General features: G+C 40.0%; 1 protein-coding gene across 2 annotated transcripts in view; it reads right to left on the bottom strand.

The window, feature by feature from the left end:
• The window catches only part of CDK14 (cyclin dependent kinase 14), a 440286-nt gene that overhangs the window by 93300 nt on the left and 333676 nt on the right, over window positions 1-13310 (bottom strand). The window contains exon 15 of one of the 2 annotated variants that reach the window (XM_036406938.2): window positions 715-2908. The exons of the other annotated variant lie outside the window; for it this stretch is intronic. The gene's annotated coding sequence lies outside the window, so the exon portion shown is untranslated. Of the gene's footprint in view, window positions 1-714; window positions 2909-13310 lie in introns of those variants that run through there. 2 annotated transcript variants of the gene reach the window in all.

The raw sequence follows: 13310 nt of genomic DNA, 5'->3' as shown, positions 1-13310 counted from the left end.
GACCGCGATGTCGCACATCGCACACACGGTGACACTGGAAGTGGCTAAAACTCGCCTCTCCCCAGGGACACAAAGTAACTCGCTACCGAGCCATTGCCAGCGTGTTATCTGCGCCTTCCTCCCAGCGCGTCCGCAGCAGCAGCCCGACACACGAAAATAATCCCAATAGGGCTTTCCCATTTCCCTTCCTCCCTCTGCGTAGCGGGCAACTGTTCCAGTGTGACCCAAGTCGAATGCTGTGTGACATGCAATACCTCCCGTCAGGTTTTTTGGAAAATTCTTGCTATATTCTGAGGAGGGGGTGAATGGGCATACAGTGACCGCCAGCAGTAGCCATTTTTACATGCCTGAAGCCCCATTGCACAAACAGAATGGAGGTCCTGTTGGCTCTTCTGAAATGCATCGCCCAGAAAAACGATGAAGGCTGAATAGGGGATTTACTGTACTCATTGGAACTGAATAAGAATAATAAAGTGTGCTCCTGGAGAGAAGAACCCTGCCCTGTTCTCCAGACATTCAGTAATTAAGGCTCTCCGTCGTGTGTGTAAATGTTTTCATGTTTGTCTGAAGGTTCATTCTACCATTCGGAGCTGAACCAGGCATGGAACTTCTCTCTCCCAGCTGTCTTCCTTCTCTGCAGCATGCTCCCACCCTTTCTGCCTTACATGTTAATTGAACTCCAAAAATCCATTAGTAGTAAGACAGCCCCAGCATTTATTTCTAGCTGTCAGAGGTGGCAAGGGTTAATAAAAGACATCCGTATTTCTTGGATAGCTACAGATAAAATTTGGACCGTGCTATTTAGGCCACTTTCTTTCTCCCAGCAGAACTGTCCCACATTCAAACTAATTAATAGCAAAATCTGTGCTGTGTAACGACTGCAGGAGTGGGATCATGTTTAAAAATTGCACATCCTTAAAAATGTCGATTGCTGATGTCCTTGTTTACTGAGGTTCATTGAGTTCTGTCAAGAACTCTCTTTTCAGAGGACCATAGTTCAAAAATGATATGCACAAATACCTTTTTCCATCTTCTGCTGAACAGTTTGATTCCTTAAATATTGTAGTTATAGTTTAAAGCTACAGATTTTTCTCTTCAGATGTACATCAGTAATTAAAATTATTAACTTCTTTCTAGCACAAAACCTATTTATATTCAGCCCTAAATAGCAGTATTGTTTCTCTGTTCATCCTAAAAAGACTGAACACTGGATCTTGAGATCAGAATAAGTATTATCCATGCTCTTTCTCATATACAATGAGTGTGAATTTCTGACTAGTCTTGGGAAGCCTCCTTGGCTTTCTGCCTGTCCTCTTTAGACCTGGGGACACATCGCACAGTCCAGCAGAGGTAATTAGGATGCCCAAGTGCATCATCAGTTGATTTAAATTCTACCTACTGGGGTCTGCATTAGAAATATTAAGGAAACATTTCTCAAACCAAAAAACACCATCTCTAACAACTTAGAAGATTGTTCTAGGAGAAAGACCAGTGTATACAGATAAGGTTTGTACATGTGCATAATAGATTTTTTCAGACCAACTAGTACAGAAGGAAAACTAGACACATTTTTGGATTAACAAGCTATTTTTTTTTTTTTTTTGTTCTGAAGCAGTAACTATCTAAATGCAGTAATTAGCTAAAAGCTAAACACAGCTTGAGAAAAACTACTTTAAGTTCAGATGTATCAGTAAGACCAGCTCAGAAAGAAAAAGTGGAAATGGGGTGGAGGTGGTCCTGTGGGAAGAAGAACAAGGGTCGAGAGCTTGTAAGTTCAGAAAAGTTTCTAGGACTTGCTCATTTTAACTGTGTAATGATTTTTCACATAACAGAAGAAAATCCTGTGTGGAAAGAATCTTCCCAGAAGCACTTGTCCTACATTTCAAGCACCCCAAACCACAAAACTCATCATTAAAGCATAATCCTTTGTGGCCCAAAACGCCAGATCAGTTTAAACCGTGCCTGAGCAAGAAGTGCAAGATGTGTTTTGATTCCCATCCACTAGTACAGCAGTGAACACCCCCTGCCATCAAATCACCAGTATACCCGTGTCTTACATTGATGTTCCAGGGCTGTACTTCATCCAGTGCACAGCTGCATTCCTTGTAGTTCTGCTGCTGAAAATGACCAGCATGAACTACTGGAGGCCATCTCCATACACCAAACAAAGCACTGTGCTGTTTGTGAGGGAGTCTTTCTCACAAAACAGATATTCTTCCACTCCTTTCAGACCTGATCCTTAAGGAAAACTACAGAACTTGGCTCACAGAAGTGCACATGGGAATGAGGTTTCCTAACTCTGCCCAAAACATTGGACTCAGTAGAGATGTTGGTCTGATAGTACATTATCATTTCCTTCTACTTCAGCTTATAACACTGCCCCCTCCCACTTACCCCTATCCGAATCAACAGACTGTAAGGTAATTGTCTCTTATATCTGCTAAGCTAATAAATGCTATTTTCCCCATCATTAACATCATCAATATCCTCTCTATTCTAAAGCTACCATCTTCTTCCTTTCAAAGCTGGCTTAATTAATAAATATCTTAGGAAATGGTAAGCAATTGCTCTTAACTGAAAGGTGATTTTAACCCACAGAAAAGTGTGACCAAAAGTCTGTCTTACTTTTCCACGTATATGTCTTGGCCTACACAAAATATGCAACTTCTTCATGCAAGCCCAGTACTGCATATCATATCCACAGGAAATTGTTCCTGTGTGTCTCCCTTGTTCTTTTAATGATTCCTTAGGTGTCCATCATAGGTGACAGTTGGAGAGAGGAGACTGGACTGGATGCCACCTTTGCTTGGGTCAATGTGACAGTAATCATGTTCTCACGAAGACACATCATGTATTTCTTAAAGCACAGGCACTCTTCCCCCTTGCCATGGAAAGACAATCATCCATTCTAAAAGAAACAAAAATTTGGGCATTAAATAATAATAAATAGGAATTTCAGCTTTTACTTCAAAACAATATGCAGATGTTACTAGGTATAGTAGCCATTAGGGGAACTTAGGGCTCTGGTAGGTAGGCAGAGATTTGGCCTCTTACATTTTTTATGTACCAATACTATCCTTAGAGTTCTGGCTTGTGCTTGCTTTGCATGTTATGGGAGATGAGGGATTGTCTGGAAAAACAAAAATTGTTATGTAAATCTTTAATTTTGTAAAGAAACAAAGCAAAAAGTCATCACAGGATTTTCTTGTTTTCCTCTATGTGACTGGCAGAAATAGGATGGAGTGAATGCTTCCATTCCACAGCACTTAAAGAAAACTTGTTTCCCTGGAGGAAATCATTCAGCTTTATCTCACAGACTTATGTTACCTACAGAGAATCCAAATATAAGCACAAATGTGTATGTAGGAAGGCTAGTGAGTACCCAAATGAATAAAATGTAAACCAAGATGATAACATAAATTATGTTTGTCCACCAAATTAAAGCAAAAATTATGCTTAAATAATTAGGTTTTCAGTTGAGTTAAGGTTCATTATTTAGATGTCATATAAAGGGTTAAAAGTAAGATTGTTATAATTCAGTGGGATAAATTAAAAGTTGTTTTTTGCCTCATGGTGAGCATGAATCTTGGCTGATAAGAACACAATATTTTTTGTGTGCAAAGCAATCAGTTCTGTATGGAAGGAAAGGATTTTTGATATTTGGATAGATAGAGGGATTAAAATTTGTAATCTGTGGTGGGCAGCAATGTGTATACTAAATTATTGAAGTTTCTTGGGTGTTTCCAAATGAGACAGTACAGATTCACATCTCAGGTGGGTCTCATTTCAGCTCTGAGTACTGGCAGTACACATCACATCAAGTCTTCACAATGCACAGGCAGGGACACTTGCTGAAAAATCACTGCAAGGATTGTAAAAGCAGTGAAATGAAGGAGAATCAGTACAAAGGTTCTAAATGCAATGAAATGAAGGAGAGATGATTACAGTGTCATACATTCCACATATAAGGTGAAATAAGGTACACCCTTACATTGCCATATTAAAACTACTATATATTTTGGATTATAAAATCCTTAATCTGGATAATACATGCTCCTTAAAGTAAGGTGTTTAACCCTAGTAGTTGACATGGAGGTCTACAAACCAAAATTCTGGATAGAAGGTACCTGGACAAGTCTCCCAAGCAGATTTAACATTTGCATGGTAAGATACTTCTCAGTTTGCAATGTGCCAATGATATAGCCATCTGCCTCAGGACCGTGGGCATAGTGTCTCACAGACCTAGTCTTTAGACTAGGATTTTAAATCCTTAAAATTTAAAAGCCTGCCTTTAACATTTCTTGGAACATCTAGAAGACTCTTGGAAGTATGCCTGTACTGACAAAAATAACAAACACATGCAGTGATTGGCAAAGAAAATCAGTAGGAGCTGAACACAAACCTTAGGGATGGTTCAGTCAGCAGCCAGAACACTTTCTGCAGCAAAGGATCTAAAGGCTGTGTAGCCAAGTGCTCAGAAAGTCACCTCAGTGCAGAGGCAGTCGTTACTAACAAGCATTTGAAAAGAGACCTGAAAATTCTCTAACCATTGGGTGGCCCAGGTCAGCTTACCCTCCAATTCATCCCACTTGCCTCTCTATATGCCTTTTCTTAATTAGCTGTATTAGTTTGTAATTGTCAATTTAGGTTAAAAATTGTACTTTTATTTCTATTTGGGGGTTGTGGGAACAAGAGAAATAGAATTTATTCCTGCTGAGTGATACCTATTGTAACATGAAGGTACTGCCAGGCAGCATGGGCAAGGAATAAAGAGCAATTTTTGGCCAGCATTGGTGTAAGTCAGGCCCCCATTACAAGGATTTCATGTTTTAAAGAGGCATGAGGAGAAGCAGTATGCACAGTCAAAGCAGACTACAAAGAATCTCTTCCTCCCAGTACCCACAGCATTTTTTCCTTAATGCTGTTTATTCAAGATAGATGGAGTATGTGGAGATTTGATTTGGTTTTCTTTTCTGTTCAGAAGAAATGTAGATGATCCCTTGCAAATTAAAGCCGTATGTTGCCTGCCTTCCCTGACATGTTCTGTGCTGGGGTGAGAGGCACAGGGGCTGCAGCCCGGCTGCTGCTGCCAGAAGTTTTCCGGAGAACAAGAAAAAGTCACAACTCTTAAAAGGGCAATTGCAGATCACAGCTCATTTTGTTCAGAGAATGTGAACATTTTTACTCTCTTTTTATTTCCCTTTCTTGGGCAAGTTCTTCTACAGTTACATACAGTGCCTGAAAACACAGACTCTCTCTTGTTCTTCAAACACAGAGAGGCTGATTTAAGGGCCTAAGATGGCAATCCTTACTCCCAGGAGCAGACCTGCTGATTCCACAGATACAAGGGAAAGGAGTAGAGCTTCATAAAGCTGTGATGCAAGGAGAAATTATGTGATGAGCTCTTACTTCTGGCCTCACACTGCTCTTGCTGTGCTTCAAGTACATTCCTTTTAAAGAAATAACTCCCTATTTCCACTGATGTAAATGAGATTCAGATCATATTTGCTGCATTACTATTTCAAGATACACAAATTGAAAAGGTGTGTGTGCGTGAGGTGGGGAGATAGAGTGGAGGAAAGTTGTTTTTCTATGTCTTTTAGCTGTGTGTGTATTTTCCATGAATGCTATTTAGAGAGTGAGCAGGATGAGATCAGAGCAGGAGTATTTCTCAGCCCGCATCTGCCTTTTTCAGTGGAATGCAGCTTGGTACACTTTAAAGGACAATCTTGACTTTCCCTTTAGAAGAAATTTTTGGGCTTTTGCTTTTCTTTGTAAAGATAGCTTTAAATATTTAACCAATGTAAACAGAGGCAGAATGCCCAGCAAGACTGAAAGGAATGTGCCCCAAGAATTTGCTTGTAGACCCTTCTCCCCTAAATATATTCTTCATCATGCAGGAGGGGTCAGCTGTGTTTTGAAAGAAATTGTTTTTGGAAAATTTAGGCTGTTTGTGTGAAAGGAATTTTCTTAAGGGTGGACAGGAGTGGTGTTCTAGACCTTCCTCCAATTCTGCAGCTGGCTTTTCTAGTTAGCATTTCCTCTACTCTTTGACCCTGGCTGCAGAGAAACTGCTCAACACTGCAGCACTCCAATAACCCATGTGGGACCCAGATAAACCATCCTTAGCCCAATCCCATAGTCTTCAAGGAAGAGAAAAAGGAGCACTTCATAAAAATCTCAAGGTTCGCTGTAGGGAGTGTTACCTTCAGGATGATGGAATTTAATTTCCTATTGTCACAGGTTGTCATTCTGTAATGCTCAAATATGCAGGCATAACATTTAGCCCAACTGCAAATTGTCTAAGTCTCTCCTTCCCCAGTATCCCTATCAGAACATGAACCTATCCCATGACAGTGGGTGCATCTGGGCTCTTTGCTTTTGGATCTTGTGACGTCTCTGTTTTTATGGGTGAGTAATAAGATTGTATCATTTTTACTGGATTTGGACTTGTCTATGCAAACCCACACATTTGCCATCTCAGGGATGATGACTGTAATTCTGTTTATTTTCATATGGTATTGCTGCCATTAAGAAAAGTATCTGAGGGTTCCCAGCACTGAAGACCATGAGGATAAGCCATGTCACCTCAGTGTCCCAGTCTTCTGTTCCCCTCAGCTGTCCACATGCTGAATACAGAGCCTATAGAAGTTTGCTTCCCTATCTTGAAGTGTCATACTGGCCTGATCCCAGTCATGTCAGGGATGGCTGGTCTCAGCAGCCAGAGCCCACTGCAGCTGTATCCCACTGCAGTAAAATCTCAGCCTTGAACCTGCTCAGCAGGAATGAGCCCATATCCAGGAGACACAGCTACTGCAACATTTGGCTGACTGAATCTCTGATATCCAGAAGATTCTGACATGCTTATGTATTTCTGTATTTTCAGATGAAAACACCTCCTTTTCCCACTTCAACTCTCAGTGGCAGTCACACCATTGCAAACAAGGTTCAGTCATGCCCATCCTTACATATTCTACCTGGAAAGTGAGAGAGACTTCATGGTTATTCTTCAATTTTCAGAGCTCTTTAATTCATGAGGAAGGATATGCATAAAATATGAACCCTGAATAGAAAGCGTTAGGAAGGGATGGAAAGGGAAAAGGCAGGATATCTAGCTTCTGGTTCTTGCTTGTTGATATCAATTAATGTTGAAATCATTCTTAAATCTCAAGAAGTACTTTGCTGATGGTGATTCTTTTGAACATTGTCTGTTCCTCTGCCATTTATTATAGCTAGACAGATATAATCTAGCTATGAGGATAACTATTAATTAGTTAGTATTTCTGCAAAGCCATTGTGATTTCTATTTCTTTTTTTTTTTACAGTTGTAGAGCTCCTTCTTTGAATACATCATGACTTTTTAAAAATGCAGACTGTATTAAATATTTACTTAAAAGTCTTCACTGTGCCTACACTTACATTGTTACAAGTACATTTGTGATTACAATTCCAACTTGGAAGTCTGGGTTCTCCTTTTAGAGAAAGGGCTAGGAGCAGCTCATCCTAAACTTTGTCCACACTGTTGCCATAGCAAGCAAAAGCATCCACCAAACTGGTTTGGGAGGCACTTTTCCTTCCTTCTCACAAGTTATGTATTTGTGACTTCATAGTGGCAGCCGGCCTGCCATAGAAATTAGGCTGCCATGAAACCACAGCCTTGAACTCACATCTCTGGGATATGTCAGCATTGCTTGAACATTAAAAAAATGTGACAGAACCATGTTCCCACATATTATGTTCAATAGTAGCAAGCTTAAAGATGCTTCAAATCATAGCAAGCCTAATTGTGAGCCAATGTAGCACTCTGACTAGCAAGGACAGGCACTAATTGGTTTTTGCCATGTCTGCTATGCCATTTCTATTACCTTTTTTTTTTTTAATTCACAATGCATAACACTAGGGATATGAGACTTAAAGACTTGTCTTAGTTGGGGAAAAAGAATGCCAATATTAAACTAATTCTTTGTGTAGACACTCTTATTTCAGTTTAAAAGTGCCTTTCATGGCATTAGCAAGTTGATTCCTTGCTGACATAAGCTTAATCAATATGAGGCACTCAGCCTGATATAAATTTATCTCTATGATGGGGTTGCACCAATTTTTCTATGTTGTGCCTTTGAAAAACCATTTAGTTAAATCAGTTGTTTCTTCAAACTGGCAAGTTCTCACTCACTGAAGATTTGCAGTACAACAGTGCAGCCAGCTGAAAAATGAATCACTTCAGTAAAATGAAAAGAACTTTTTGCCTTTGTATGGTGCTACCCATTAAAGCTCTGAAAGCTGCAAATATCAATAAACTTAGAGCAGCTTTGCATCTATGTTCTTAATCCCCATTTTATAAATGCAGGAACTTAAATGCAGAGATATTAAATGCATTTCCAAGGTCAAAAAAAGAGTATGTGGTAAAATGGTTTCAGAATGAGACCAATGACTTTGAATATCCCTGGTCCCAGCATCTTTCAGACACCTTATATGTAAGAAGTACTTGTACCTGTGCTTTCTGGTAATCAGCCCTTTAGAATCAGATTGCCAGGGCTGGATGATGTATCTGAGAATAACTAGTCTGTAATCTCTCATTTGAGTTTTGTCAATAGAAGACTGACTTCTTCTTGAATGAAGATCCCCCCTTGTAATTTTATCACCACCTTACTAAGTATTATTTCTAGTGGTATCCTCCTTTAGCTATAAACATAGACATTCTAATCTCAAATTCTGAGGCAAAACAGATATTCTACCACTTGTTATGGCTACACCAAATGTATTTTTTCAAAGATTAAACATTTCAAATCTTATGCTGCAAGCAGAGCTTTTTAAGCTAGGAAGAGGATCACAATGACAGTATTGATGCAGTACTATCACCCATTTCTGGAAAAGTGATTGTGGACCAAACAACCACTCTGTCTTCTCTGTGTTAAAACAAGGATATTAGCTTGAAGCCCTGTAAATGATGGGTCTGGTCACAAACAAAACCACACATTAGCTCTGCTGGAAAAAAATGACAATGTCAGGTCAGATGAGCTTGAATCGATCTCAGATCAGGCAGAGGTTCAGATGGAGCAAGTAAATGCTATGGTATGACTGATTGAAAGGTAACTGCATGTAAAATAGAGCACAGCTGGCATTTTCACCATGGAGTGCTTGCTCACGCTGTTTTTGAGTGATGCTACTAAAAGTTACTGAAACTTGACACACAGTGAAAATGCTTTTTAAAGCCTGAAAAAACCATTTCCATCCTTTGTCATATATCTCAGGTTTACACCCTGAATTTTATGATCTGGAATTCAGTTATACCAGTGATTTGCCAAAAGCGGGGATGCTTACAACATGTTAAGCTACGAAGGCCATAATTGTGCAATACAAATTCTGTCTACAATTACTGCAATTAAAAATAGAAGCTTGAGGCAGAAGCACCTTAAAAATATTTGCAGACCTATCAAAAGTCTTTCTGTGCTCCTATTCCCAGAGTACCTGGGCACCTCAGCACCTCAAAATCTCTAATGTGCTTGTTCTAAAAGATAAAAGTACTGCTTTGTCTTTGTTTTGGAGAAAGAAATCTAAGGCAGAGAGAGATTAAAATGACCTGTTCAAAGTCAGGTGAGAAATCTGTGATAGGAAAGGGACTTTAACCTAAAGCTGGCAAACACATTCTTTTTTCCTGAGGCCCATTTTTCCTGGAAAGCTCTGGGGAATCACAGTTGTTTTAAGCCCCGTGAGGGAGGTGGTCCCACACCTTACCCACTCCTGTTGTTTCTCCCACAGAGGCACCTGCAGGGCAGTGGAGAGAAGCAGAGCAATGTGCTGGCCCAGCTGAAAGCTAATCAGCAAAGCCCACTGTAGTTCCAGTTGCAGCAATTCCCTTCTCCAGCCCTTGGCATGGCGGCAGGGGTGCTAGTGCCAGCAGAGGGGAAAGGGAAGGAAGGTGTGAGCTGAAACACAGGAGAGGAGGGAATGGTTCCTGTCAGCAACAGCCCAGCTTTAATGGGCATGAAGCAATCATGAAACTGCAGCTCAGACTGCACCTTTCCAAAGAAAATTTAATTATTAGTTATTCTGACTTGAAATCAAAAATCTAGCCATAGCTGAACCAGCTGCTGAGGTGGCAAATATGGGAAGAAATCTCTGTTGTTTTGGTCCTTCCAGGACCAAAGGGAAATTGAGGGGCTTGGGAGTAGAAAAGACCTTGAGTCACCTTGATGTTGACTCTTTCCCTGAAAAGAGGGGCAGCAGGACTTGAGGCCATCATTTAACACCTCCCCCCGCTATGTATGTTGACAACAGATTTATTTAACATCACAGTATTAGTCCATTAAGCTATCAACTTAAACTCTCTCATAGCAGCATGCAAACTTCTTAATATCTATTCTCTTACCTGAAAAGCAATAAAGATGAGAAATGAAATTTATATATTTACTTAACTTGCTTCATCACCAGTTTCCTCTCCCTGCCTCCCTTTTATGCTCTAACTAACATCTCAGCATGCCATTGTCAATAGTAATTTAAATTAGGCATCAGACCATGTAAGCAGCTCACATGTTATCAGTTAATATGAAGGGAAACTCCAAGGACAGTGCTGCACAGTCTTGCCATCTCTACCAGTGTGGGTTGCAGAGCACTGTTTTTGAAGGGACTGTACCCCTCTGTTGCTGTGAGGAGAGAGCTGCCTGCTACTGAAAAACTCTGGACTGGGCATAAGGACTGAAATTAATTAACCAGATAACCTGTGCTACATCTACTATGAAGGGTATCACCCAGTGCCACTACTCACACAGCAGAGCAGCTCTTCATGGGAGAAGGAAAAGCCCTCGGTAAAGATGAAATGGTGCAAGAGGAGACGCAAACTCTGCCCCTTTTATATTGTGGGTAGGAGGCAGGGAGTCCTAACTGCTTCTCAACAAGCCTAATCATTGAAGTTGAGAACATGCCATTGTCAATGGGTATTTGTCATATTGTGCAGCAAATACTCAATGAATACATAAATTAAAAAAGGCCTTGATAAAAGAAATTTGACCAGAGACAGATGGTTGACAATGATGATCATCAACATGAAAACTCAGGTGTAGGCTGAGAATTTGAATCCTCAGGATTCAAATTTAACTATATGTTGTAAAATATTTGGAGTAACTGTTGGACAAGAACTTAGATATGGAATTGTTCTATTGAAAACAAGGTTGAAAAAACCCAGCATTTTAACTTTGCTGATTAGTGTTGGGTGCTTATTTATCTCAAGCTAGTCAGAGAAGATTTGGCTGGGATTTGAAGTGGAAGTTTCATAGATACACAGCCTTTAGCATGTATCCAAGTATTTCACTTGCTCTTCCTTTGGACTGTGTATAGACAATGGCACTTGGGCCGCTTCTGACTGCACATGGAAATGAGATTTCCTTCAGCATGTACTTTACTTTTAAAAGGATTATCTCCCACATTTTTTCCCATTTTTCTAGACCTCAACAGTGCAAGAAACTCAGATGATCCTCTAGAAACAAGAAGACAAACCATGGGGAGGGTTGTTTACTGCAGCATTTGTAATAACTGCTTTTTGACTAAGGTAAAGCACGTGACACCTAAAATCAGCAAGAATATCTTGCAGAAGTACCTACAAGCCTAATCCACAAATTCTCTCTGCATGTACATGGTCATTATTTCACTACATTAGTTTTTTTCTTTAAAAAGTCTCCTTCTCTCTTTTCTTAAAGCATTAAAGAACTAAGGAACTCACAATCTCATGCTAACAACTTTTAGCCAAGGAACATAATCTGCTTTTATATTTTATCAAGATAAATTCCAGACATAATTTGTTTTCCCAGACCCAACTCTTGTCCTGTATTTCTCACAAGCGAATAACCACCCAATAAAAATAAATAAAAATGTCACCCTACCAAATTAATATCTGACATTGCTCATAGCTGACGTTGTTCAGAGACCCCTTTTGCATCCACATGAGACAGCCATGACTTTCTCACTGCTGCTCCCTGACCAGTTCTATGCAGCCCATGTAGCCTCTGAGCTGGTTGTGCATAGCTTTCTCATGTTGCTGTAGACTAATGATAAAGAAATTGGGTGTGTGGACATTCCCATTTTATAAGCAGAATCTATCCTATTTTATAACAAGAGTCATTAGAATACAGACTGTTAGTATCCACAATTACAGCTTATTTCCATGCCATGCTGGAGGAGAAGAGAGAGATCTGAGGTTGAAGGTCACGGCCTTTAAAGAATGAAGAAATGTCTCCTGCAGGTGCTTGGTTTATAATTGCCCAGGACAGAGCTGCTGCTTTTATGAGGATTGTTGTCACAGTAAAATTCCCAAGAAAAACAGAGTGGGTTTTTTTTTGGTTTTTTTTTGGTTGGTTTGTTAGATTTTTTTGTCCTGGCATCTGTTTACTGTCAGTGGATGCCCACAGCTGTAGCCAGGAGTATGCCTTCACTTCTGGCCTCTGATGTGAACAGCTTTTGCTCCAGCCCTGGGGAACTGCTGGGCAGACAAAGCAGTAGGGAGCAGGCAGCACCCCAGGTGATAAAATGTCCAGTTTCCAGTCTGATGTATGGGAAATTTTAAAGGCTTTGATGTCTGAAGGCATATGCACTCCAGCAGAGAAAACTTCACATCTCATCTCTCCCTAGCCAAGAGTAGATCTTTTCTATTATATCACAAGCAGCCCGACAACACAGGACATAAAAATTGGAGCTATCACCATATCAGATCATGAACCAGCTTTCCTGAATGTTGTTATTAAGGCAATTCTTAAGTGAGATAAATATTGGTAGGTTAATAAGTCTCTTTAGAAGTATGCTAAGTATACCCGAAATAAGGCTCAATGCAATTAATTTGACTAAACAATTCAGAAGAAAATATATTAATGTGAAAAGTATAATGGAGGAATTACCACATGAATTCTCTAATTGCCTAGATTCTAAAACACATAAGGGTATCAGGGACCTGGCAGGCACCAAAATCCATAATTTCCACTATCATATGTTTCTGCAGTAGAAAGTAGAATTAAATAAACACTTTTTCATTTTTAATTAAAGGAATGTACACTCTTCTAGATAAGTCTTGATAGTGAACCAGAAAGCACAGCTCTGTTCACACACTCAGCTAAGTGCAACCATTCCCTCCAGGGAATGTACTGTGGAACTTGATCCCCTTGGTACTCAGCAGGTAGAATATGCTCTCTTACAGAGCCACCCCACATTCATCCAGCATGAAGACAGAATATATCCTCTCATTTATGCTTCACCTCTTTGTTCTGTGCTCGTGCATGGGGAACATTGGAGTTTGAACTGCCCTGGTCAGGAGATGCTCAGTTCTA

Source organism: Molothrus ater, chromosome 1, assembly GCF_012460135.2.
Source record: "Molothrus ater isolate BHLD 08-10-18 breed brown headed cowbird chromosome 1, BPBGC_Mater_1.1, whole genome shotgun sequence".
In the NCBI taxonomy this organism is placed as follows: domain Eukaryota; kingdom Metazoa; phylum Chordata; class Aves; order Passeriformes; family Icteridae; genus Molothrus; species Molothrus ater.
Note: the sequence above shows the minus strand (reverse complement) of the source record. Positions and strands in the feature narration are given on the sequence as shown.